At 38.8% G+C, this 26,556-nt stretch overlaps 1 protein-coding gene and 2 long non-coding RNA genes across 6 annotated transcripts in view; 2 read left to right on the top strand and 1 right to left on the bottom strand.

Moving 5' to 3' along the window:
- LOC138736611 (kelch-like protein 29) overlaps positions 1 to 16,324 on the bottom strand; it is a 483,106-nt gene extending 466,782 nt beyond the window's left edge. Inside the window, exon 1 of the mRNA XM_069886405.1 lies at positions 15,884 to 16,324. The gene's annotated coding sequence lies outside the window, so the exon portion shown is untranslated. The remainder of the gene's footprint in view (positions 1 to 15,883) is intronic.
- Positions 6,089 to 11,892, top strand: LOC138736612 (uncharacterized). Its single transcript, XR_011340435.1, has 3 exons — positions 6,089 to 6,220; positions 7,763 to 8,025; positions 11,818 to 11,892. It is a non-coding gene; the product is annotated as an uncharacterized lncRNA (long non-coding RNA).
- Positions 16,325 to 16,395: 71 nt separating the features above from the next.
- The window catches only part of LOC138736613 (uncharacterized), a 161,924-nt gene continuing 151,763 nt past the window's right edge, over positions 16,396 to 26,556 (top strand). For 3 of the 4 annotated variants that reach the window (XR_011340438.1, XR_011340439.1, XR_011340436.1), the window contains exon 1: positions 16,402 to 16,584. This is a non-coding gene — a long non-coding RNA (uncharacterized lncRNA). Of the gene's footprint in view, positions 16,585 to 26,556 lie in introns of all 4 variants that reach the window. The other variant, XR_011340437.1, reaches the window with a different exon arrangement.

The raw sequence follows: 26,556 nt of genomic DNA on the forward strand, positions 1-26,556 counted from the left end.
AATGTGTGATCAACAACCTTGGCCTACATTTTCATATCTTTGAGAGCTGACTAAGCTTGGACTATGCTTCAGTGGGTCATTAAAGTTCTGTGGACAGGATTTGTTTTGTCCCCAAAATGCTGACAGGAAATCTTGCTCCAAGCTATTTTTATCTGGCAGGTTCTAATCAGCATGACCTAGCAAAGCATTTATCACCTTTAATTGTGAATCAGCAAATTTGAGCCATGGTTTTAGCAGATTACGAATCTTCAATTTATCCAAATGAAAAGACAACTTTGGAAAAAAAAAGTATTAGGAAGAATGAAGAAAGTCCACATGAGGGAAAGGGTCCAGAAAGGCAATAAAAATTGAAATACCACCTGAAACAGATTAGTTATAGATTGGTAATGTTTATATTGATTAAAGAATAAGTTAATAGTGAAACAACAGAAAACAAAGAAATTGAGCTACAGTAACCTTAATCACTGATTTTAAGAGCTATCTCCAAAGCTGTTTTCCAGTTCAAAGGATCCACAGCATTCAACAATGGTGGAGTGAAATTGGCTGAACAGCCAATTACACTGAAGAATTTGGAACAAGCTGCGCCAAAAAAACTAAAAGAGAGGAAAAAAACATAGATAGGAAGATAACAGAGGCCAATGGAGTAACAAGTTTTTGGTGTTGCTCTTGAACAACCAACTAACAGCTATTTTAATCTGTAAAAGCCGTTCTTTCTGGGAATCCTTTTTTAATTTCTCTCTGAACGACGGACTTGCAAAGTGGATGGACCACTCCTGAACTGATGCAAGGAAAAAAATGGAAGGTTCCAAATCAGAAGCTTCGATATCAGTTGAAGCCAAGACTGACAATTTAAACTTGCGTTTCGCGGCACTGCATCAGAAAATTACAAGGTTTCAAGAGAATTTTGAAGATTTAGAAAAAACAATTTAACAAAGCTTTCAACTGACTATCAGGATCAGTCAGAGTGTATTTACATTTTGGAAATATAGAGATGATACTTTTACAGAACAGCTTCCGAAGACTGCAGCTGACTTGCAAAAATATAAGCACAAAGCTATTAACCTGGAAAGTAAAAACCAGAGAAAGAGTACAACACCGATTATCCAAAATGGTCAGGACTAGGCCTGTGACTGATCAACGTTTTTTCAGAGAACTGGTCATTTTTAAAATCAGCCCAGTAGCAGTAGCATATCACTTGTATCAATGTTTAGACAACAGCAAACAAGGGAAGGCTTTTAAGCATTAAAATAATGTTTAATTCTCACCAAAAAAAATGCTGGCCACAATGCCGCCAACGATCATGAAGACCTCCCAACTGCCACCGCCAATGCCCAACTCACCCCCACCACTGCTGCTGATCCTTGGGGAAGCTTCCCAGCCAGTGGACAGATTTAGACTTGAAATCTATACAGCAGTATTCAGTGTCCTCGATTGGATACCTCTTCCATTTAGTTTTTCGAAGATCAATAAGGATATATCTAATCCTTATTCAAACATATATTGCGAATCTATTTTTTTTAATAATATTTGATGTCTAACTTCATCCAGTGCAGTGGAGGGGAACAGAGTTTATAATGTTTGAAGTTTTACTTTGCTCTATAAACATATGTGATATTGTATTTTCAGGTTTGTTCCCTTTTCTTCAATGTACTGTATTTATTATAAAAACCAATAAAAAAGATTGAAGAGAGATAGGAAGATAACTGACATATTTAAGAGATTAAGATGGAAGACAAAATACTATAAAATGTTAACAAATATTTTTCTTGCAAAATGCTTAGTAATGACACCTGTCATACGGAGTTGTGACCCGAGAGGCTGCAAGGCAATTTAATGGCTCAGTAAGCCATTAATACTCAGTAAGACTTCACACGACAAAATGTAAAATTATGCATTTTCAGAGGTTCTTTACATCAAGAATATTTTATAAATAGCCCAAGTTCATACTGGTTCGCTGATTTCAGCAAATTACATTGGAAAACAATCACGAAATAGAACACTGTGTGCCAAATCAGGGAATCACGGACAATAATTTTTGGATTTCCACATCTAGTTGAAGTGTGTAATCTAGAATTTACTTTTGAATTTCTTCTATTTGAACAGTGAGCACTTACTGACAGCCTCATCATTACCCTCACTTGAAAATCTGGGTCACTGTTTTCTTGTTGCCGAGAAGAGAATGAAGTGCAAGATCGCCACAAGAGGATTTTAAGATGATAATAGATGAAAATGTATCAATCATGGATGTGAAACCAGAAGGTTTGAATAAAATTACAAGAAAAACAAATGGTTTACAAAATTGAAATAAATAGTTTATTGCCCCATTGAAGAGTACGAGGCAGTCAAAAGTCATAGTTTCTTTTCTACACTGGAAAGGAATACATGTTCATGAAAGGCTCAGAATTCTCAAATATTAACTAAATGTTGCCAATGGCTGGCCAGCAAACAGAGAAAATCTTTGTTATAAAGAGATAAAATAATTGGAAAAAAAAGGAGGATCCAGGATTACTGGAAGAGCAAATTAACAAAAGCAAACAAGAGATGGATATCAAATAAATCAACAGGAAACCACAACAGTGGGTTATTTAAAAAATTCACAACTCTGGGTCAAAGCCATATTTTTAATACTTTTTATGTTCAAATTCATCATACTTGTGAATTGACATGCAACAAGATTAAACAAACAGAACTGTTGGTAATCAGGACAAAATAGTAGCATCCATTTTGTTGGAAAAGACCCATGGTTTCAATATTATAATTTTGCAAGAAGCCACCCACTGCATCTCAAATGTTCATAAAGAAGATTCTAATCTATTCTGCAAGCAAGTTTAATTTCAACCATATTGGCATTTCAACCTTGTGTACTATAAATCATGTGTGGATGAGAATTATGAATGCCTCAGTGAAACTGAACAGAAAAAAAACACTGAAAGCAAGTTACAGAAGCTCAATATCTTCAAGTAAACTGCGCAATATTTTCTCATCTCCAAAATACCTTACGTTTCTTGCATCGCCATGAATTAGTATTTGCACTCTATTCCCTGTTCTGCTAGCAAAATGAACACATTACTTCCAAAATATGTACATGTTCTTTCTTTTAAAATATTTTATTGATCTTAATAAAGAGCTTATAACAATAATACAATATAATGAGATGATATGAAAAGTTACACATAATAATAAAACAGTCAGTATAACAAAAACAAATGTAAATTTTAAAAACATACCCACAATTCATAGTCCAGACACATTTCTTTTAAAAAAGGTAAATTGTGGTGGACCATGCACAGAGATACAGACTGGTCCTCAAAATGGCCGACAAATGCAGACCTGGGGGAGTGACACTGGCCATCATCCCATGTGACTGGTAAGAAGACAGTAAACTGTGGCAGGAATGCCGACCAATCACACCGTCTGGGGCCCGTATAAATGCGACAGCCAGTACAATAAAACAGTCTTGACTTCAAGGCTTTGCTGTGCATGTCATTCTTCTCCATGCTCAAGTAGCATGAATGATCCACTGGTACCCTGACAGGTACAACCGGCAGTTGTACTGACTAGGCGGAGCCAGTGACTAACCACGTGGTCTTCCAAGTTTTTAGGTGTCGCAGCCAAATGTGGCTCAAGAAGGTCGAGGCTCAGTTCCAGCTTCAACACATTGTCGCTGACAACACCCGCTACTTCTACATGCTCTGGAGAGCAAAGAAGGACACCAGTGCCATTATAGGCTTCATCAGCAAGCCTTACAAATAGCCAACTGCAAAACCAAGACCAGCAGAGGCAAGTTAATGCCACAGGAGGATTCTGCTACTGTCATCAGAGATGGGGTGCAGAGGCCCGTTGATGTCGCCCACACTGTGGGTTTACAAGAAATGCCCTGGCCAACTGTCATTGATGGCTGCGACAGTTGGCCTACGTAATAGCCTCCTCTACATTTGGGACATTTGTTGGGCAGGTGTTTCCTGGTCGGCATTGCCCCCATAAGCCTAGACAGCCACAACGGACAATGACCTGATTGCCAGTCCAGGGTGGGGGTCGTGTAGTGGCCCATACATGGAGATGTGGACAGGCCCACAAAGTGGCCAACAAAAGCGGCAACCACGCGAACCTAGGGTGACACAGGCCGTCGTCACAGGTGACTTCCTGCATGGCGTGAAGTCAGCGAACTGTGGTGGGAACACCAGCCAATCCTAGGCCAGTGTTCCACTGATGCGGTGCCCTGATGTCAGCACCTGGGGCCCATATAAACGTGACGGCCAGTACAATAAACCAGTCTTGACTTCAAGGCTTTGATGTGTGTGTCGTTCTTCTCCAGACCTGCATAGCTTGAATGCTACAAACTAATAATAAGAGGAAAAAAAGGAAAATAATAAAATTTCTGTACCCCCTCCATAACATCATTGCCAGATACTATATATGATTAGCATTAAATGACAAATGAATGGAGAAAAAAAAGAAAAAAATGGAAAAGACATGTCAGACATTTCAATTACATTGAAGTAAAATTATAAAACAAGAAAGTGAGTTATAAATGACCCCCACGGAGTCAAAAATCTTATAAATGAATTATCAATTGAAGAATGAATCTTTTTCATACTCAAACAAGACATGCTGTCACACAACCACTGATCATGAGTAGGTGGGGCAGTATTCTTACATTTTTAAGTAAAATTGCACCTCACCAAAAGAAACGTAAAAGTGATACCACGACTCTGGACTGGAGAGAAAGAAATCATTCTCTCCCATTGTACCGAAGAGGGCCACCAAAGAAAATGTATATTAAAAATTGTAGACAAAGTGCAGAAAACATTCTCTCCAGTATTTTTCTATACTAGGACAGGTACAGAACATACGAATTAATGATGCTTCTCCGCTCTTACACCTGTCACAACAGGGACTCAAATCAGAGCAAATGCAAGACAATTTAACCTTAGACCAATGTGCTCTGTGTACCACCATAAATTGTAATAAACAATGATGGGTGCATAAAGAAGAGCTATTAACCAACTTAATTGTGACCCAATCTGATATAGTCAAATTTAAATCCTGTTCTCAAACATTTTTAATTTTTACTAGTGGTCTGTTTTAAACATAAAAATATCTCATAAATAATAGATATTAAACTCATCTACAAAATTGGATTCAGACTCTCTTGGAAAATCAGATAGTTGTGATTAAAGGAAATACTAGATCTGCAAATATCTAAAAAAATGAGATTTGGGCAGGTTAAAATTAGCAGAAAGTTGCTCAAATTAGGCAAAATATCCATTAATGATATCTTCTCTATACCATCTCTGAAATGTGGTATTTTGCAAAGAAGGTTGAAAAGAAAGTGATGTTATGATCGGGCTTGAAAGAGAGAAATTATGAAATGCAAAATGGTTTTCTCAACTGTGCCCAAATTCTAACAGAATGTTTAACAATTGGATTATCTATTAACTTAGTTGAAAATGGAAGTGAAGAGCTGAGAAGTGCTAAACTGGAAAATTTTGGGGAGGGAATTCAGTTTCATTGATACCCATATTGGGCAGTCAAAATGAGTGTTTAAAAAAAAGACCAAAACTCAAGACTTCTTGTATTAACTGCCCAATGATAAAAATCTAAAGTCAGGCAGCGGAGCATCACCAGGATGCAAGGATGCTTATGCAAGGATACAAGGATACTTATGCTTCCATATGTAAGATGATATAGCCAAATCAAAAAATGATTTAGGAACAAAAATTGGAACAGATTAAAAAAGATCTGAAATAGAATTTATACGTTCAACTAAGTTTGTAGGCAAAAGTGACTATATGTATACATTGAGGCACCCTGAAAACTGATGAATCACATGAAAACAAAAGCGACACCTTCAAAAAGATTCATTAAACTACTCAAGTTCAAGAGCTAATTATTAATTTAGGAGATAATCAAGTTCCTCTACATACATCCAAAATAGCAAATATAAACCTAATAATAGACAGCATTAGAAATCATCTATATTTGTTTTTTTTTTAAAAACATTCAGTTAATAATTGAGAGCTTTTATCATGAGAGAGAGAGAGAGAGAAATTATTATTATTATTATTATTCTACTTACATACAGGCAGATTTATTTTTTATCCAGACAGTTAAGAACAGAACCCACAGATTAAATGTCTTCGCTGCAGGATGAAGGGAGGAATAGGCAGATGGAGAACAGCCTCCTGAGAGCAGTGCTTCAAGTAGAGTTCTGTAGCAGGTAGGAATAGAAAGGATTGGACCAAATACATACTGCCTATCACTGTAATACTTGTTTGAATATGACCAAAAAATGTTTTTGTTAACATGGATAGAATTAAGAAATAAATATGTACAACAGGGCGTGTCAATAAAATGTTTAAATTCTAGCCACTAGAAGTCAGTATTGGAACTATAAAAACTGCAGATTTCTAGAATGTCTATTTTATTTTAAAAAAAACAGGATGTACTTAATAACACATTCATGCAGTTTTTAAATGTGTTTCAATCACTTGAAATGTAACATTGGCTCTGACCATATTAAGTAATCTATAGGTTTTTTCAGTTTGCTGCTGTGGCTCCATAATTTATTATATACTGTATTCCAGGAAAGATTGCATGCAACAGATTAAGCTTCAGAAAAATACCATTTTAATTTTGCGAAATAAAAATTTGAACTGTCATTTGTATAATTTGTTCCGTTCTTCAGTCTTGGACAAATTTAATTTAATAATTCAAATAAATGAATGAAATGCAATCTTTACCTACAAGTTTTAGCAATCAATTCCAAATAATTAAAATCCTTATCGCATCAACCAAGATATAATGCATAAAGTCTTCTGGTATATTCATCCCGACAACTGCTTCTCAATCAATGTTGTGACTGTGTTCAGAGAACATTAAGGGAAAAAGCCAATAAAGACTTGCAGAAAAATAAAAGGAAATACCATTTTCACTGTTCAACTGATCACCAATGACATTCTTCAGTTAAGATTGTTTTTTTTTCCTCCCTATTCTGTTTCATTGAAATAGTACCAAATGGTAAAAATTTCAAGTTCCTCTGAGCATCTCACTACACGTTTTATTGGGCAGAATCCAGACAAGTTAGTTTGAATCAGGATCATAATTTATTGTCACGAGCATGTGTTTAGGCTTCGGCACAATTTTTGTTTCCAGCAAATCACATTTATTACTGATATAATTTTTCCAATTTGAATACCTTTATACACCACTCAATTCAGCATCAATTATGTTATCATACAAGTCACCATATTTTTTTTAAACAAATACCAATTAATCAAATGTTGTGAATTTATGACTAACCTTATGCAAATAGCAACAGGAATGGCATATTAGTCTTATTAATAATGAGTGTGGTTAATTGGATTGTACAACCTGGTATATGACATTAATGGAGATTAGAAGATGCCAGGTGAGTGTATTTTCCAGTTGTTTGAGATTGTGTGATGGGTGAACTAACAGTGAGGCACGCCAATTTTGAACTTGTATTTTTTTTACATTTTCCTCAATTTTTTTTTGTGGGTGGCTTGACAGGGGTTTTACTAATTTGTATTCCCATTAAAGGTCTACTTCTAAAGATTTCACCAACAGAACCTAATATTAAATTGGAGGCAAAATGTTAGTTTAATGGTGAGTAGGAAAGCAAAAGCTATCCTTCCAGGTGAGATAAATGACTATTACATCTTGCAATCTGAAAAGGAAATTGATTGAGGAAGCATACTGTGAAATTCTGCAGAATTAGTGGACTATTTTTGTCTTTCAGTAGTAAATGATTCATTCACAAGACCAAGGAGCTACATTCTGAATCTTCACCAGAGAATAGCAGCTTGCTCAGGTGAGCAATGTTTGGCACTCCCCAATTTAGGAAAGTCTCCATAAGAACAGAGTCAACCACCAATAACCTCTCAGAATGGCAGATGGGTAAATCAGAAGTGGACCATTTCTTACTTGCTATCGATACACCACTAATCAAGTAATCTGATTGAGAAGAACACAAATGAAAAAATATAGAGAAAAGGAACACAGGTAAGAATGATGAGGAGTCATCTTCGGCATGTACTGTATTAGGCTGAAGGACCTCATGTTGGGGGTAGGAAGGAGATTATTGCAAAAAAATCCCTGCAAGATGGTTCAATATCTTTACACTAATCAATGTAACTAACTACTAGGCCAGTGGGTATTATAGTAGCATTGTAGTGTAATTAACCCAGAAAAACTATAGATGATTAGGCTTATTATTTAGGATAGATACATAGCTGGCAATAACATGCTATCTCCAGGTACTCTATTTTGATACAATGGCCATGTTTAGAAAACTATACAAATCAGAAAAAAACTGTACACAGGATGGTTGTCAATTCTGTTTAATAATTTGATTTCCAAAATTAAAATAACATTTATGAAAACAATAGTTTGATGTAAAATGATGTAAAAATTGTTAAGTAGAATTGCAGTAAACAGTTTTATCAATGACTAAATATACTATGGATATGTACTTATCAATTATTTCGTACACAGTGCACAAAAATCATTGCTAACCTTTTTCCCAGATTATACATTTTTGTGCATTTAGATCATAGATGGACACACAGATTTCAATATCTCCATTATAATTATCCACAAGGAAATTAAAAATCTGTGGCAGATGAAATAAAAATCCATAATTAATTATATACCTTTTCTGACTCCACCACCTTATCTGGCAGCAAGTTCCAGATATCAACCACTCTTCCTGTTTATACAAAAAAATCCTTTCAAATCCAGTTTAAAATTCATTCATCTCATCATAAATCTTTGCCCTCCTGCTCTTGAAATCTCTTCCAAAATGGATTTTAAAAGTCTACCTTCATTGGGTCACCCTCCATTTACTTAGCTCTTTTTTTTTTAAATTTTTTATTTTTCACACCATAAATCACATTGATCAAGATATATACATTTTCCTTTTCAAATATATACAGTGTCGTTCATTTACTTAGCTCCAGAAGAAACAGGTCTAGCCTATTCAATCTCTCCCTAGAACTGAAGTCTACTCATCCTGGTGATGCTCCTCTAGACTTGCTCTAGAATCATCACATCCTTCCTGTCTTATGGTAACCACAATGTCCCAAGTGCAGTTGAAACAGTGGTTTATTTGGTTTTTTAAAAAAATATATTTGCAACATGCTGTCCTAATTTTTACATTCTATGCCCAAAATATGAAGGCAAATGTGCTATTTGTTTTCTTCATCATCCTACCTACCTAGGAATAATGGACTTGAACTAGAAGGTCCCTCTGGTTATTGATATTTATTGGCACCCTACCCTTTACTTTACATGACCTACTGCTATTTGATTTCCAAAATGCATCACCTCACACTTGTAAGGATTAAGTTCCATCTGCAATCACACTGTCCAACTTTCCATCTGATCTATATTCAGCTATAAATTTAGACAACCTTCCTTACCATCCACAACACCACCAACTAAACTGAATTGTTTAAGGTCACGTTCATGTCTATCATGTACAGTAAAAAGTGTGCATGCTATTTAGACAAGTCAACTCAAACAACTCGTACCTGTACTACAATAATAATAAATAAATAAAACAGAGTAGGGAGTAGTGTTACAGCAAGTCAAGTGATGCAGGATATTTGAGAATTATTGGACCCCAATCAAATTTTGCTTTTCCAAACATTCACTAATCCTGTCCCTTTGGATTTTTTTTTAATCATTTCCTGACCACTTATGCAAAGCTCACTGGCTTGTAGTTACTGTTCTTATCCACAGCCCTTCTAATAAAGACAAGTTGTCATATACATTGCACACTGTAAACATGGACCAAATATTTTCTGCAAATCTTGCTAACCTGAAATAAAAGCAACAACATGAGCAATTTCCAGTTTTCTGGCGTATCACCTGCGGCTAATAGCAATGTAAAAATCTATCAGGGCACTGGTCATCTTCTCCTTTGCTTTCCTAAGCAACCTGGATAGATCTCATCATCCTTGGGGATTTATACACCCCGTGATGTCTAATACCTCTTCCTTCTAAATATTAGGTTGGATCAGATCAAGATTGTAACCCTCCCTGAACATGCCTTCTTCCATATCCTTCTCTTTGGTGAATAAGGATAAGAGGCATTCATTTAGAACTTCACTCACATCACAATGCTCTACACATTGGTTCCAACAGGGGTAATCAAAGGAACTCTGCTTTTTACCTGGCCATCCTCTTGCTCTTGACATAGAATGTCTGGGGATTCTACTCGATCTTACTTGCTAAGGATATTTCATTACACTTTTTTGCCTTCCTACTTTCTTTCTTAAATTCTCTTTATTTCTCAGTCAAGAAATCCCAATTACATGTACCTGTCACGGACTTCCTTTTTTCCTGCCTCTGATCAAACCTTCAATATACATTGTTCTCTAATCTTGCCATCTTTGCACTTTGCCATTACTGGAGCAAGCTGGCCTTGAGCTCTTGTTAAGACTCTTTCAGAAGATTCCCAGTCGTCCGCTGTCATTTTATCTGCAAGCATCTGCTACCAATATATACTTTGACGGGTCCTCTCTTCCTTCCTCTGCTGAAATCAGATGATGAAAGTATTCTGCCAATGCATATTAATAACATTATATTTCTCTAATAATACATTCTCGATGTGCACAGATCATAAATCAGCTTCATAGTACATTCATGTAATTCATATTTTTACAATGCTTAAATTTATTTGTCACAAAATACCTCGCACATCAAGAAGAGTGAAACATGCAAGTCTGCAAATGCTGTGTTTGTAGTAAAAACAGAAATACTGGAGAAACTTAGCAGGTCTTGCAGCATCTATGAGAGCCAAAGATATATAACCAATAATTCAGGCCTGAGCCCTTCTTCAAGGTACGTGAGAAGGGTTCATCCGCAAACAAACAGATTATCTCTTACATTCACACAGATGCGTAAAGAGTACAATTTACAGAGTTTAAAATGAAAAGGAAAGTCATAGCACTCTCCGGTGGTTAATTCAGGAGCCAAATGGCTACAGGGAAGAATCCTGATGGAAGAAGAGACAAGAGACTGTATCTGAGGTGTGATCGGTCTTTCAGTATATTAACTGACTTTCCCTAGGCAGTAAGAGATGTAAATAGAGTCCAAGGAATGGACGGAACTTTCCATCATATTCATCAACTCCTGTAGCTTCTTCTGATCTTGAACAGAGTAGCTACCAAACCACACCACGTTATGACGCCTTCAATAAAGTACTTGTTGAGCAACAAGGTGGTGGTGGTGGTGGGGGGGAATGGTGGGAGGGTGAATGCTGAACTTCCTTAGCATCCTGAGAAAGCTGAAAAAGTAGATGCATTAGTGCATAGAGGCAAGAGTCAAAAATATGCAGTTGTCCCAGGTGAGGTCAGTGGAATTTTTAATTTCTACCCCCTCTCCAGAAGTTGATTGACATCCTCTTCTTACTGACTGTGAAAGACAGGTTGTCATCTTGGCAAAATGTCACTAGACTTTCAATAGCATTCTTGTACTCCATCCCATTGTTATTTGATACCTAGCCCACTACTGTAGTGCTGTCAGCAAATTTAAAGATAGAGTTGGAATGGCATTGAGTTCTACAATTGTGGTTAAGAGGGAGCATATCCTTGAGGAGCTGGTGTTGAGTGTAATCCAATTTCACTAAATCAATGCAACTTGTGTGGATTTCCTACCATGAGAGCAAATAGTTATTTTTTTTAGTGCATCAAATTCAAAAGGGCAATTTAATGCTGATGTACAATACAGCAGAGACCATCTTCACCTTTTAATTAAGTGTTCTACTAACTTCCTTTTCTTCAAATTTAGGTCAGCATTTTGTGCTAGTTTATCAATGGAACACCCCATTAGTTGTTCTGCAAATCAGTGGAATGTTCTGGCAGTGAAAGACTTGCAAATTGTACTCTAATAAAGTGTGCTTTGTCTGCTCAGATATGAAACTTTACCACTTTCCTTTATTGTATAACCACGGTTTCCATTCCTGTCAACAAAAGCACCCTGTGTTCATTTATCTTTCTATCATTTTTTTTTCTCATTTTGTTTGTTATCAAGGGGAGTCTGCAGATCTCAAATGTCTATCGAGCCATATTTCAAATATTGCCAAACTACATGACTATAGACAGGAAAATATATTTTTAGCGCATATTGTACTTTTATTTTCTAATGTGTAGAAAGCACCAAGGCAATAGCCCCATGCCATTTATTCCTCCCTAATCCAAGGATATTACAAAGCAAGTCTTATACAGCTTACCACTGGCCAGATTAGTAACAGTTAAATTAACACAGATCAATATTTATAGTTACTAAGGGTTTTTAAAAAAAAAATTAGATGGCAATTTAATTACATTCATGGAAAGGTTTTAGCTATTATTAAAATGATTTGGTTGTTCATTTCTATTCTGAGACCATCTAGAAAAGGCACTGTTCAATTCACTGAGGATTTTATGGTTATCAGCACTCAAAAAAGATGTATTAATATTTTATTTTGGAAATAATCTGTATTCCTACCAACTACAATCCAGTCGCGCACGTCCATCATTTTATGTTAGTAGATTAAACTGAAATTAATTGGCAGACAGTGAGCATTATGCAATAAAATGACTTCTATTGATAGACATCATAATAGTAGCAGCATGTTTTGTGTGAAATTATGTATTATAGCAAACCAAAATACAAAAAGTATCATTACAACTAGCCTGGAAAATACAGAAGGCCTTGTGCCTTTCACAATATTTGTTCTTTCTCCTGGCTCGCAGACCACAGCTCGCATGCTCTAATAAATGGTTTGAAATCTATATTTCTAGACTTGAGAAAGGAATGTGTAGTGCAACACATTCATGCAATATCACTCAAATTAGTCACAGCAGCCATTCAAAGAAGTTACTAACATTCCAATGACATTTTGTGCAGTGAAAACCTACACATTCAAGTAATCGGGCTGAAAAATAGATTGTGTACTCATTTAAAGTTCCCAGGAAATATTCACATTTTTTAAAAAATGATAAAGTTCCTATTTTGAATGGTGAAATGGTTAACTTCCCATCTTGGCCCTTTCCAGTAACAAGCAAGACCCGATGAACAGTAATGCTGTTATAGTCTCCTTGATGAATATAACTGGAAAGGATTATTGTGTAACTAACTGACTGTGAATCCTGTGAGGTGGCTTCCAAACATGAATAATTAAACATCCTCCAAATACCGCTCCCTCAGCTTATTATTTGCTAATTTACTTTGGGAAGCAAGGAATTTTTGCCTTTTTACCAATTAGTAATGTTGTTTTAATGTAAATAGATGTTTATATTACAGCATACAATGGAACACCACACAAATCTATATCAAAAAATAAAATGCTTCCTCAAGATATTTTCTGATGCATTCTCATTTATAGATAGCAAACTTTAAGTGTCACAGATATCTCAGGAGATATTAGTGCTGAGAAACTTAATGTTTTCCAAATAGGCTGCACATTGTTGCACAAAGTATTGACTGTGCAAGTCAATTAACATGTTAATGATACTTAAATTTTATGACACCATTATTCCAAAGGACTAAGTAAGTGAAGTACTGTTGTACATTGACTTGAAAAAGATGATAAATGATACCTCCACATCTGGCAGCACTGTATTTAAATATGTTACACACACTAATCTGGTCATAAGATGGCGATATTTCTGTAGATGTGTTGCAGCATCTTGTGGCATAACTCTAGAAAAGCTGCTTATTATGGAAGCTTTTCTGGGCTTCTGAAGTGAGCACTATATACAAAAGATTTAAAACTTTGACTCATCTATTTTCCTTTCTATGCATAGGATATGACTAATAAATCTAATGAATGTTAAATATACAATAAGTTGCACTCTTTATGCCACCATGTAGACAGTCAAGTAATAGCAAAAATATTTAATTCATCTTGAAAATGGGGGAAAAAAAGAAAATGGGGATTCAATATTTTCCCAAAACATTACATTAAAAAGCTTTTAAGAGTTGGTCATTAAATTGAACAAAGAAGCCAAAACAAACAGTAAAACATTTCTTTTTTTTTTAAAAACCTAAAATTTGTTTTGTTTTTTTAATTTTGTTTATAAAAAACCTCAACTTTGGGAAGGAAGCGTTTAAATAGAAAATAATTCCAGAACTCAGTTCCTGGAATCTCCTGGGTGGATACATTGTACATTCATGCCATACATTGCTGAAGAACATTTCAAATAATATTTTAAGTCCTATCCCTTACATCACTTGAAACAACATAGGCATGACATGTTCTGAAGTCCAATCTGTGCAAAGCTAATTAATACATTTCTGTTGCCCTTTTGTCAATAAAAACAAATGATCATATAAAGCTTTATATTTATAAATGGCCCTTCTTCGTCTCATCATAAAAGTATGGTCAGAGACACAAGAAATTTGACAGCTTCCAAGAATCCAAAGTAGTAAGATAATAATCAGGTAAAATATCGGGTTTTGCTGAGAGCGATGCCGCCATACATTCGTTCATTCTAACGATTCCTCACAAATTGTGGAAATGGTTACATTAAACAGACGTACATGTAACACAATACCTAAAACCCATGGGATCATTACGCCTGTGCCAATAGTATTAAATGGCACTCAGAAGTCACCTATTCATAGGTTTCGCTTACTTAACTGACAGAAAGCATCCATTTGCTACCCGTTTTGTCCATTCTGGAGCGGGGGATATCGTGGAGATAATCTCAGTCTCCAGCCCGAGACAAAGCTTGAGATGTGATGCAACTTTTAGGGTTAATGACCCCCGAACCAAAATGTGCACCGAAAATGGGCAGTTTCAAAATCAGCGACATAATAACTGCACCCCAATCTATGGAATGTGCTCTGGTTTACGGGAAGTTTGAAGGGAAGTGGCAGATTCCCGTTTGTTCCCAGCGTTACACAAGAGCTGAAATTGATCCGACAACGTGGGTCACCGTCATTCGATGCCGCGGAACCGGTAATAAATGATTGTACTTTCGCAACAGCATAGAATGGAGCAGCTCGAGAATAAATAGAGGGAACAACGCAAAGAATTAATGAGAATTAATTCCCAAGCAATGCTATCTCAGTAATCTCACACTTCCTGGCTACCAGGGAAATATTCTCTTTTGACACACACCAAAACAACATCGCACCTTGCATTATCACTTAAACTAAAGTAAGCACTTTGGCTGTGAGGCAGTCTCTTCCTCCAAGCCAGTCGACTGAAAATCTGCACGAGCACATCAACTTTTGTCAAGTCCAATACAAAGTTATGCAACAAAGGAAAAATCTTGTCACCCATTCATAATCACTTGAAATATAGCTCGAATACTGTGTGATTTAAAATAATAATGTTTAATCATTTAAATCCTGCTGGTATATTAACCATACTACATAACGTAAGACAATTTAAAATCTGGGACAGTAAAGCAGCACAAAAATCAAACAAGTGTAAATTCCATGTAAAAAGAGAAAACACCAAAGTTTACCAAACGGTGCTTTTGACTTGGATATTTGTTCAGCCACTCATGCAGCCTCGTGAAGTTTCCAGTGCCCTGGTCGCTATAAATCCAAATGTTTAATGTGTCACCTTCCCTGGCGAACAGCAAGTTTTATACAGCGGGGAGACGCGCAAGCGCAGCATACCCCTGGAACTGGGTGGAAGCTGTGTGATGCCAGCCTAGCCTCCACCACGCATCCAGCTCGGAGCCCAAGGAACAGCTCCCCGCCGCTCACCAAAAGTCCCAGGGGCTGCTCGCAACCGCTGAACTTTTTAAACGACGGGTCACTTTGCAAACCTGTTCGCTAGGACAGCCTTCAGTCCCAACTAAAGTCGCTGACTGAAAAGAAAAACATGACAGATTCGCCGTGCGAGCCTGCTTACCTTCACTGTGGAGTTTGGAGGTTGCGTCCTTGCAAATAAAAATCTTTCACGTCCAGTCAAGGAAACGAGGTTTGCCCTGGGATTCAACGGACAGGAGTCCCTCTGAAAGATGCCCAGTTTATTTCAGATTCCAGATATTTGAGGATGTACCATTTCAGCGCATCAGCATACTGTTTATTATTTTTTTTTCTTTCGCTCCGGCTTTTAAGCAGCGAGGTTGCCTGCGAGAGCGGGACGGCAAATGGCTTTATCCTGTTAATTCTTAACGCTTTTTAAAAATTCCTGTTCCCACACCCCCTCCTCCCCTCCGAAGATCAATAAGCGACTGTTCATTGACTGGCTGCTCGCTCTCCCGCTGAGGCCGGATTACTGACAGGCGAGCGCCAGCAGGAGCGGAGTCAGCGCCGGGCGCACGGCACCAGCCTCCCCTGCAACTGGCGGGCGCGCGTCGCGCGTGCCTGGCTGCCGGGGGGGGTGGGGGTGGCGCGTGCCCGGCTGCCGGTTGGTGTTGGGGGGGGGGGTTCGCGCGCGCGCGTGCGCGCGCGTCTCCGCCCGGACCAGGTGCGATCTGGTTCAACATGAGGAGGAGGTCCGTTTGAGTAAGTCTCGAGGAATGAATTTGGACGTTTTCTTTCGATACGTGAACCGCTATGGACCGACGTCACGCAGAAACCCTTTCAGAAAAAAAAATATTTTAAATGGTAACTTTATTTTGTGAAATTGAAATGTCATTAAAAAACATTATTGGAAAATTATTTAAAGTGAAAATGAAAGGACGCATTAAATAGCGAACAAATAAATAGGAAGGTAGGTTTTTCTGATGTACGTCGTCCGTATATTGATTATTACTGGTGTATCTGCATGTTAAGTCAATCAAATCACGCGCTGAAGTCCATCAAAGTTGAAATTGCTAACCATTCCACCTCCAGTTAAGTCTGTATATGACCCTGTTGCTACTAGAGCCCTGTGCTGACCTCGAGCCCTCTTATCCAATATGGTGTGAGTTCCTGGGCAGGAGGGCATGATCATGCTTTAACATTGTCTGAATGTGAACCAGTGCAAAATGAGGTATGCCTGTCTGGTTCAACACTGAGCCAACCTTGTCCTCAACATTAGCAAAAGCAAGGAGAGAATCAGGGGAACCTGACCCTGAACCTGACCCTGAACCTGACCCTGAACCTGACCCTGAACCTGAACCTGACCCTGAACCTGACCCTGAACAGCGATGGCTCAGTGGTGGAGAGGGTCAAGAACTTCAAATTCCTGGTGGTCAACATCTCTGAGGATCTGTCCTGAGCCTCCACGTTGATGCAATCACAAAGAAGGCTCATCACTTTGTGAGGTGCTTGAGGAGATTCAGTTTGTCACCGAAGATGCTCAAAAACATCTACAGGTGTACTCTGGAGAACATTCTGGGTGGTTACATCAGTGTCTGGTATGGAGGTGCCAACTCTCAGGACAAGGAAAAGCTCGAGGGTTGTTAACTCAGCCTGCGACATCACAGGCACCTGACTTAACTCCACTGAGGACATCTACATGAGGCGGTGTCTTAAAAAAGCAGCCTCTATTCTCAAAGATCCCCATCACCCAGACCATGCCCTCTTCATTCTACTACCATCAGGAAAAAAGTACGAGCCTAAAGAAGAGTGCTTAGTGGCACAAGAAGACCCCACTGCTATCAGATTCCTGAATAATCAATGAACCAAAGACACAGCTTTACTTTTCATGCACTATTATTTATTTTAATTGTGTATAAGATGGTTCATAATATGAATATTTGCACCCTGATGCTGACTCCAAACACTGAATTTTATGACTTGTTCATGACAAATTTTGATTCTGTTTCTGGTAATTATATGTTTGTCATGTAAGTTCTAATATTTGTGTGGCCCTTCTTATCACGAAAAGATAGAAAACATTCCTAAAATATCCATTGTAGTGGCTACTACGGTAGAGCTACTGAAGTAATACAAAAAACACATGCCAGACTAGTCAATTGAAGACTGGTTTATTCAGGGTTTACAGGCTTCTCTTGTATACTACATGTCCCTGGCTCCACAGGTTAAGGCGGGACATCACTATGAGATTGCTGCGAATCCATGGGACAGGCAGGTTTAAATTTAGCCTTGTAAGTGTCCCGCGCCTTCCGGCGGGAGACTCAATAGCTCAACATGCTGTTCCTCGACCCTCGGAATCTTTCGCATGCAGTGAGTATGCAGCGTCGTATTGTGGTTCTGCACGCCCGCAGAACCGCGTTAGTGACAGTTCACGTTGCCGCGCTGTGCGCCCACTCGGCCTGCTACATGGCCGCTACATCATATCTTTTAGCATTTGTAAACTGAAACTCTTCCTATATAGTGCACAATTACAATATGTTCATGATTTTGTGGTCATCTAGAACAGCGATTCTCAACCTTTTTCTTCCCACTCACATACCACTTTAAGTAATCCATATGCCATTGGTGCTTTGTGATTAGTAAGGGATTGCTTAAGGTGGTATGTGAATGGGAAGGGATGGTTGAGAATCACTGCTCTAGACCCAATTGTTACTGAAATATTTTGCTTGTGAAGGATTGTCATTGGCCCATTTCCTCTGGAGTTATGAAACCTTGCACATAATGAGTCAATTAGGTACAATTAAAACAGCGGTTTTCAAACTTTTTCTTTCCACCCACATACCACCTTATGCAATTCCTTACTAATCACAGAGCACCTATGGCATAGGGAATACTTAAAGTGGTATCTGAATGGAAAGAAAAAGGTTGAGAACCACTATACTAGAATGTCAACATTTGCATTAAAAGATTTTATGATGTTTATGTTTATGATTTTCACACTGATGGTTTACCATTTCAGAATAGTTTTGATATACAGAACTAAAGGACATATGCCCATGTTTCAACAACTGAAACCTCAGTAATAAAAATCAGAACTTCATAATTAATCATGAGGAACAAAATATTTTAAAGGGAATATTTTAGTTTGTGGTTGTACAATAGGAGAAAAAATGTGAGCATTGATCTACACAGCTTAATTATTAGGAAACAAAGTATTAATTAAGAGGTGCCTTGGCATGATTCTTATTCCAAATAGAGCAATAATAAACCTTCTCCATAAATGGATTACTAATTACACATCAATTTACTGTAGCTCATAATTTACTGCACTTATTTATAGCAACTTCCCACACAGACGGTATGAATGAAAATATATAAAGGATATTGGTTTATTAACAGTAGTTATATTAGTAATCCATATTGTGCAGACTTCAGTCATCAGTGATGTGCATGGCTCCTTTCCAACTGTTCAAACTACTAATGCTTATTATTGCCATTTTTTAACATCCATGGTTCTTGCTAAAATGCTTCGCTCTAAAGCTAACCATGAGGACTATTTTATTGCCATAAATTGAGAATTTTACATGACATTCATGTAGATCAACATATTGGTGATCTTTATATTAGTCATATTTACAATTTCTCTTAATTAACAAATAGCTTTTTCTAAATTAACTTTTGGGGTGTACATTAAGTAAATATTGCAGTAGGTGTACTTGCAGTATGATTTAATATCAGTTAATTTGAACAAATAAAAACAGAATTTTTAGAAACAAGGTCCAGAACATGAGGTAATTTGTTTTGTTTCTCTTCAATTGGAAACACCTGATGATGCCTTTGTTTGAACCGAGCATGTAAAAAAAACACAACTTTCCCCTTTTTGTCTGTAATTGTAAAATTTATGAGCTATCCAAGCAATATTTTGTCTTTTATTGATTTATTGGTAGTTTCTGTGAGGTAAATAACCACCTCCCACCCAATTATTTGTCTACTAACTTGTATGACAGTCATTGATTTCTGATGAGAAAGACATTTTGCTCTGAGGGTGATTATAACCTAAACTCATCATTTCTGGCCATTAAAGACTACACAAATTTTTTTTTTACCTTGGTTCTTTCATGAATAGCTGAAAAAAGTGCAATTTTCTTACTGAAGGAGGATTTGGGATGGCCCTGACAATTTGATATTTGTACATTGAGAGCACATTGAAATGCTGGAAGGAGTACACCACCCCTCCATCCTACTTGGTCTTGCCCAAAAGATCTCTGCTGTCTGAACTGTGACAAAGTCTATAAGTTCCATACTGGCTTTATCTGTCAATAGAGAACACGTAGAATCTAGTCATCCTTAATCCCAAGGGACTCCTAAGAATCAGAATTTATTGTCGTGAGCATGTCATGAAATTCATTGTTTTGTGGCAACACAGATGCAAAATTACTATAAATTACATTTTTAAATAAATAAATTAGTGCAAAAGAAAGTGAGGTAGTGTTTACTTTCCATTCAGAAATCTGATGGTAGAGAGTACCATTGGGTGTTCATTTTCAGGCTCCCGTACCTCTTTCCTGATGGTAGCAGTGAGAAGAGGACATGGCTTGTGTGGTGGAGGTCCTTGAGGAGAGAAGCTGCTTTCTTGAGACACCACCTCTTGTAGATGTTCTGAATGGAGTAAAGGCTGAAACCCATGAAGGCGCTGGCAATTTCACAACTTTCTGTAGTGTTTTGCTGTCCTGTGCATTGACAGCTCCGTATCAGACAGTGATGCAAGTAGTCTGAATGCTCTTCACGCTATAACTCTAGAAATTTGCAAGAGTCTTTGGTAACGTACCATATCTCCTCTAAATCCTCAAGAAGTAGAGCCACTGGTGAGCCTGCTTCATGATTACATTGACATGGAGGCCCCACTATAGATCCTCTGAACTGTTGACACCCACAAATTTGAAGTTATTTACCCTCTCCACTGCTGATCCCTCAATGAGGATTGATTTGTGTTTTCCTGATTTTCCCCTCCTGAAGTACACAATCAATTCCTCAATTTTGCTAATGTTGAGTGTAAGGCTGTTGTTGTGACACCATTTAACCAGCTGGTCTATCTCACTCTTGTATGCTTCCTCATTGCCGTCTGTGATTCTTCCAACAACCGTGGTGTCCCTGGCAAATTTGTAGATGGCATTTGAATTGTGCTTAAGCACACAGTCTTGGGTATAGAGTGAGTAGAGCAGTGGGCTAAGCACGCATCCTTGAGGTGCACCTGTGTTGATTGTCAGTGAGGAGGAGACATTTTTTTTTCTGATTTGTACTGACTGTGGTCTTCTGATGAGGAAGTCAAGGATCCAGTTGCAGAAGTAGGTGCAGAAGCTCTGGTTTTGAATATGATTGTGTTATAAGTTGAGCTGTAGTCGATGTAAGTAGCCTGATGTACTTCTTGGTGTTGTCTAGATGATCCAAGGCTGAGTGGAGAGCCAGTGTGATTGCATCTGCTGTGAAGCAATTATGGCAGTAGGCAAATTGCAGTGAGTTCAGATCTTTACTTGGGTACAAATTGATTCTGAGAAAGAAATAGTACGAGCAATTGTTCCTTGCGTAGAATTACATTTTCTATTTTCTCCAAAAATTTCTTGGAATAGCGATATTAAAAGTAATTTACTGGTAAAAATGGAGCGTACTCATGTTATTTACTAAGGTCCATTAGAGTGTAGATACCATCATTTAGCTATTGGGTGAATATTTCCAGGATCTTGACGAGGTTGATGAAGATCTGAAGTTGTACATTAGCATTAGGCTTGTTGGTGATTTGGAACAGAGCTTGGAGTTCTCAGGACTGTTATGTCCTTTTTGTTGGAGGTTGCTGGTTTCAGAAATATTGTCAAAAATGCCTTGGTAACCTAAAGCAGTAGATTTTAAAGGTGGAAAGCCAGTGGATAGCATACAGATTAACTGAACTTTTTTTTTTGGATAGTTTTGATTTTTTTTGTTGAAGAGTTGCACTCATCCAAGTCACTAGACATTTTATCACATTGTTAACTTTTTGTATGTGGCTCTTTTAGTCATTAATCCAATCACATCAGCGTAACCAATCCATATTTACTTGGCCACTCCAGTTGAGCTTTTGGTTAATGTTAAATTCCAAAATGGAGATGGGAGAGAGGGAGCTTGAGGATGTGGGTTGGGGGTGGGGGGAGGGAAGTTGGGTATGTGGGGGGGGGGGGAAGTTGCAGTGATTCATAGTATTATTGCTATTTGACTATTGAGAACAATATATTTCTACATTGGAAATGGTCAGTGCTAAATATTCACTTTTATTTTATGTATGTTCATTGTCGCTTACTGTGATGTTTCTTCTATTACAATAAAGAAACTGGGGTTCTTTTTAAAACAACTAGATTTATTAACTAAGCAACCAACACTAAAGACAGATCACACACATGCAGACCTCATGGGAAGGCATCCACCTTGAATCTACTAAAGATGCAACAACATTCACAACATGCAACATTCCCCAGATGCTACTGTTACGAGCCCAGAGGACCCCAAAACCCAGCAGCAATAGATATTCACCAAGACAAATGTTTACTTAAACAAAAGTTGCTTTTAATTATCTTTAAACATGAAAACAGAATCAAACTTTCTTATCACTATCGACTTAACTAACCGAACTTAATCCCCTTCTAATTCTAAACGCATGTGTATGTAATGTGTGTGTAAGTTCAGAAAAGTTCTTTGGTTCACAGTCCAATCTCACTTCTCATTCCTCCAATTTCACTGGTTGCAGGCAATTCTTATACTGTGCACAAAATTTAACATTTATAAAGTTCACTAGGCTTTGGTGCTTGAAAGGTAACTGATTACCGCTCAGGAAGGTTCTTGTCAATTTTCAGAGAGAGATTTGTTGTTCCAGGACATCCACAACTGATATACTTCCATCAGTCACTTCAGTATCTTGCTGATGAAACTTGCCCCTTCAGGGTTCTCCAGATGATAACCTCTTTCTTTCAGATCACCACAGAGTGCCTTTTTGTTTCCCTTATTCCAAGTGAAACATTAGACAGCCAGTCCTCTCCTCTTGCATGAACCACAAGGGCTTTGACCAGGCTGAAATAAGAACCCATCTTCCAAATGGGATTTTCCACAAGCTTGGCAGCTTGTCCTGTTCCAGTCCCAGCTGCTGTTGCTGACTTTTACACTGTAGATGTGATCTCTGTGTGTCTATCCCTCCCTCTTTCTCTCTCTGAGAAAAAACCTGTTTGATACTCTCTACTTGCAAAACCACATGATACTCTTAGAACAGCTTCAGACAATCTGCGGCTCCAACAAGATCCTTCATCTGTTGCCTTTTTGTTAACAATGGTCCATTAGTGAAGTCTCTTGGGCACTATCCAAAGCTCTTGCAAAAGCTGTGGAGCCGATATGTCTAGCATTAGCTTCTCCAGTATTTCAAATAAGATGTATTTTAAAGTGTTTGTATGTGACCGACTCTAATAAACCTTTCCCAATTTATGTCCCAAAAACGTATCTATATACTCTGACACACTAAGCACTCCATCTCTGACTCCTCCTGGTGGTAGCACTCTATCACTACACCTACTGTCTCCATTAATAAAATAGCTGAAGATCATTGGAGCTGCAATACATCTCCAGAGAACTTAAGTGGTGATTTAACATCATGAAATGTCCAAAATACCATTGTTTGCTTTAGTCATTTTTTTTCACCATGGCAAATACATTTGTTGAAATTCTTAGCAAACATAATTATTTCTGCTAGTCTTTGTTAATAAGGGTACAAACACCTGCACAGAAACTGTATCTTGTTGCAGGTTCAAAATTGAATAATTAAAATAGTGCCTTTTGCAATGTCATCCACATTAGAGTGTAGCAAATAATTGCATTCAGCTGATATATTGTGAAAAATAATATTCATCAGGTTAAATTGAAAAATAAAACCTTCAACCAGGTCTTTATTACTTAATGTTTATCTGAATATAATTTTAGCTTGCTGATTCCCTTGCTTTAATTACATGACCCTTGTAGTGCTGGACACAGCCAAGAAAGACTCAGCCACCATATTGAAAGTCGTTAACGAAGGGCAGCATGAGCTCAGTCACTTCGTGCATTGTAACGTCATAATCGCTGCCCCAGGAGCGCGCTGGGCAGGAGACTTGAGGCAGGGAGAAAACCTTGACAGCCCCATCTTCCCATGGCTGCCCTGCCATGTGGCGTTACACGTGGGGCCGGTTCGCCATTAGAGAGTGCGCTGCCACATAACCCCACCCCAGCCCCGGCATTTGGGCATGGTCATCTGCACTGGCCGTGATAGGTCTAAGTGCACCGCCTTCTAACGGTCCACGGTGAAAAGTTCATCTTTACCCCCGATGTCCAAAGTTAAAGTCCTGCTGGACCGCTGGAGGACCTTGTATGGAACTTTGTACGGGCATTGTAAAGGTGCCGTATGTGGGCTGCGCCGAACAAATATGAATTCCGCCGAGTCCAGCTCTTTAGGATGTTTCGGCCAGACACCATGATGCAAGGGAGGCAGGGGTGCTAGTGAAGATATTTTCTTACAGAGATCTGCCAAAAGGTTTGTGTGCTCAGGCATGACGTTGGGCTCCGGGCCAAAGAACTCACCGGGCAGAGAGAATGGTGCGCCGTAGACCAGTTCCACAGAAGATGCCTATAGGTCCTCCTTGGGTGCTGTTCTGATGCCGAGGAGGACCCAGGGCAGTTCGTCTGCCCAGCCTGGGCCGGTGAGGCGAGCCATGAGGGTGGATTTCATATGACTATGAAACCTCTCCACCAAACCATTTGCTTGCGGGTGGTAGGCTGTGGTGTGGTGGAGCTTAACCGCCAGGAGGTTCGCCAGGTGAGCGCAGAGCGCGGAAGTGAACTGTGTGCCCCTGTCACTGGTGATGTGCGCCGGGACTCCAAACCTAGCAATCTAATGGCTGATTAGGTTCCTGGTGCATGTCTCTACAGACGCCTCTTTGATGGGAATGGCCTCCGGCTATCTCGTGGTCCAATCAACTATTGTGAGAAGGTAGCACACTTCTCTGGACACCAGCAGGGAGCCTATGATGTCAGTGTGGATGAGCTGAAATCTCCGCACAGCCGGGTTGAATTACTGGATTGGGGCCCGTGTCTGCTGATGGACCTTGGAGGCCTTGCACCTGGTGCAGTTCCTCGACACCTTCTTTTTGAGCCCATGCCACACAAACCGCTCTGCCACCATTTGCACTGAAATCTTCACCAAGGGGTGGACTAGGTCGTGGACTAAACTGAAAACCCTCGACCTCCACTGCAGTGGGACTACCAGGCACATCAAGCCGGTGGAGACGTCGTGGAGCAGCATGTCCGGGCTGTTGGGCAACTGAATATCCTGAAGCTCAAGGCCAGAGATGGCAGTCCAGAAAGCCTGTGTCTCTGTGTCTAGCTTCTGAGCCTTTGCCAACTGTGTGTACTCAAGGCTGGGTGCAAGAGCGTTGATCAGCGGACGAGAGAGCGCATCCGCCACGACGTTGTTGCCTGCCCTGTGCCGGATATCGGTGGTGAACTCCGACATGCAGGAGAGGTGGCGTTGCTGGCGAGCCAACCACTGATCTTTGGCAAACGTGAGTGCCTGTGTAAGGGGCTTGTGGTTCGCGAACACCCTGGCTGCCGTTTCTTCGTCCAGCATGCTCACGACGTGGTAGAACATCGTGGCGTCTGCTGAAATGTTCCTCAGTCGAAACTGCGCCTCCACCTGCCCGAACCATGTACCTGGGTGATGGGTCCAGAAGGGGGGCAGTTTGATGGCAACGGCATTGATCTCTCCTGGATCCATGATCTTGAGACCAGAGAGGTGTCTGGGCTCAATAGGGTAACCAATATAGTGCTGGACACAGCCAAGAAAGACTCAGCCACCAAATTGAAAGTTGTTAATGATAGTTTTTATTCAAATTCAATGCGCGCCTTTTAAGAGCAGCATGAGCTCAGACACTTCATACATTGTGATGTCATAATCACTGCCCCAGGCGCATGCTGGGTAGGAGACTTGAGGCAGGGAGAAAACCTTGACAGCACCATCTTCCCATGGCTGCCCTGTCATGTGGCATTAAACGCAGGGCCATTTCACCATGAAAGTGTGCTCCGCCACACCCTTTCCATTTTTATAAATTGCTTAATATTTAAATAGATGAATATTGATTGTTATCCATGCCTATTAGCATTTCTTTCAATTAACATCTCTAACTTATTTAGGGCAGCATGGTTAACATAGCAGGTAGCGCAACACCATATTAGCACCAGTAACATAGGTTCGAATGCAGACCTATCTGTAAGGAGTTGTGCGTTCTCCCCACGTGGGTTTCCTCCAGGTGCTCCCATCTTTCAAAATGTAAAGTTGAGGGGCAGGGATTTAGGTTAATTGAGGTATTTGGGCGGGCCAGAAGGGCCCATTACCATGCTAAACAGAATTTTAAAAATAATTAATTTATCCATGAGAACTCTCAAAGTCTAGATCTACACAAAAATGGATTTATGAACTTGAATTGGAGTATATTTTGTTTTCTTCTGCACTTTAAAACATTTCTACATGTTAGCGCACATTGATAGGATGCTGGACAAGTTTATGAACAAGTGCTCTTATAGTGCCTCAAAGGACAATAATAATTGGTAACATTTCTACATGTATAATTTCTTTCACAAGATCGAATAAAATAATTTTGTTACATTGTTTTCAAAAATTAAAATTGTAGGTAAAAGTCAAGTCATTAGGAAGCAAGAGTGGAGTTATTACAATGATGTTCAGAAATGTATACATGAATTGAATATGGAAAATATAATTACAAAATGAAAGAAGAATCA

The sequence above is a fragment of the Narcine bancroftii genome, chromosome 6, assembly GCF_036971445.1.
Source record: "Narcine bancroftii isolate sNarBan1 chromosome 6, sNarBan1.hap1, whole genome shotgun sequence".
In the NCBI taxonomy this organism is placed as follows: Eukaryota; Metazoa; Chordata; class Chondrichthyes; order Torpediniformes; family Narcinidae; genus Narcine; species Narcine bancroftii.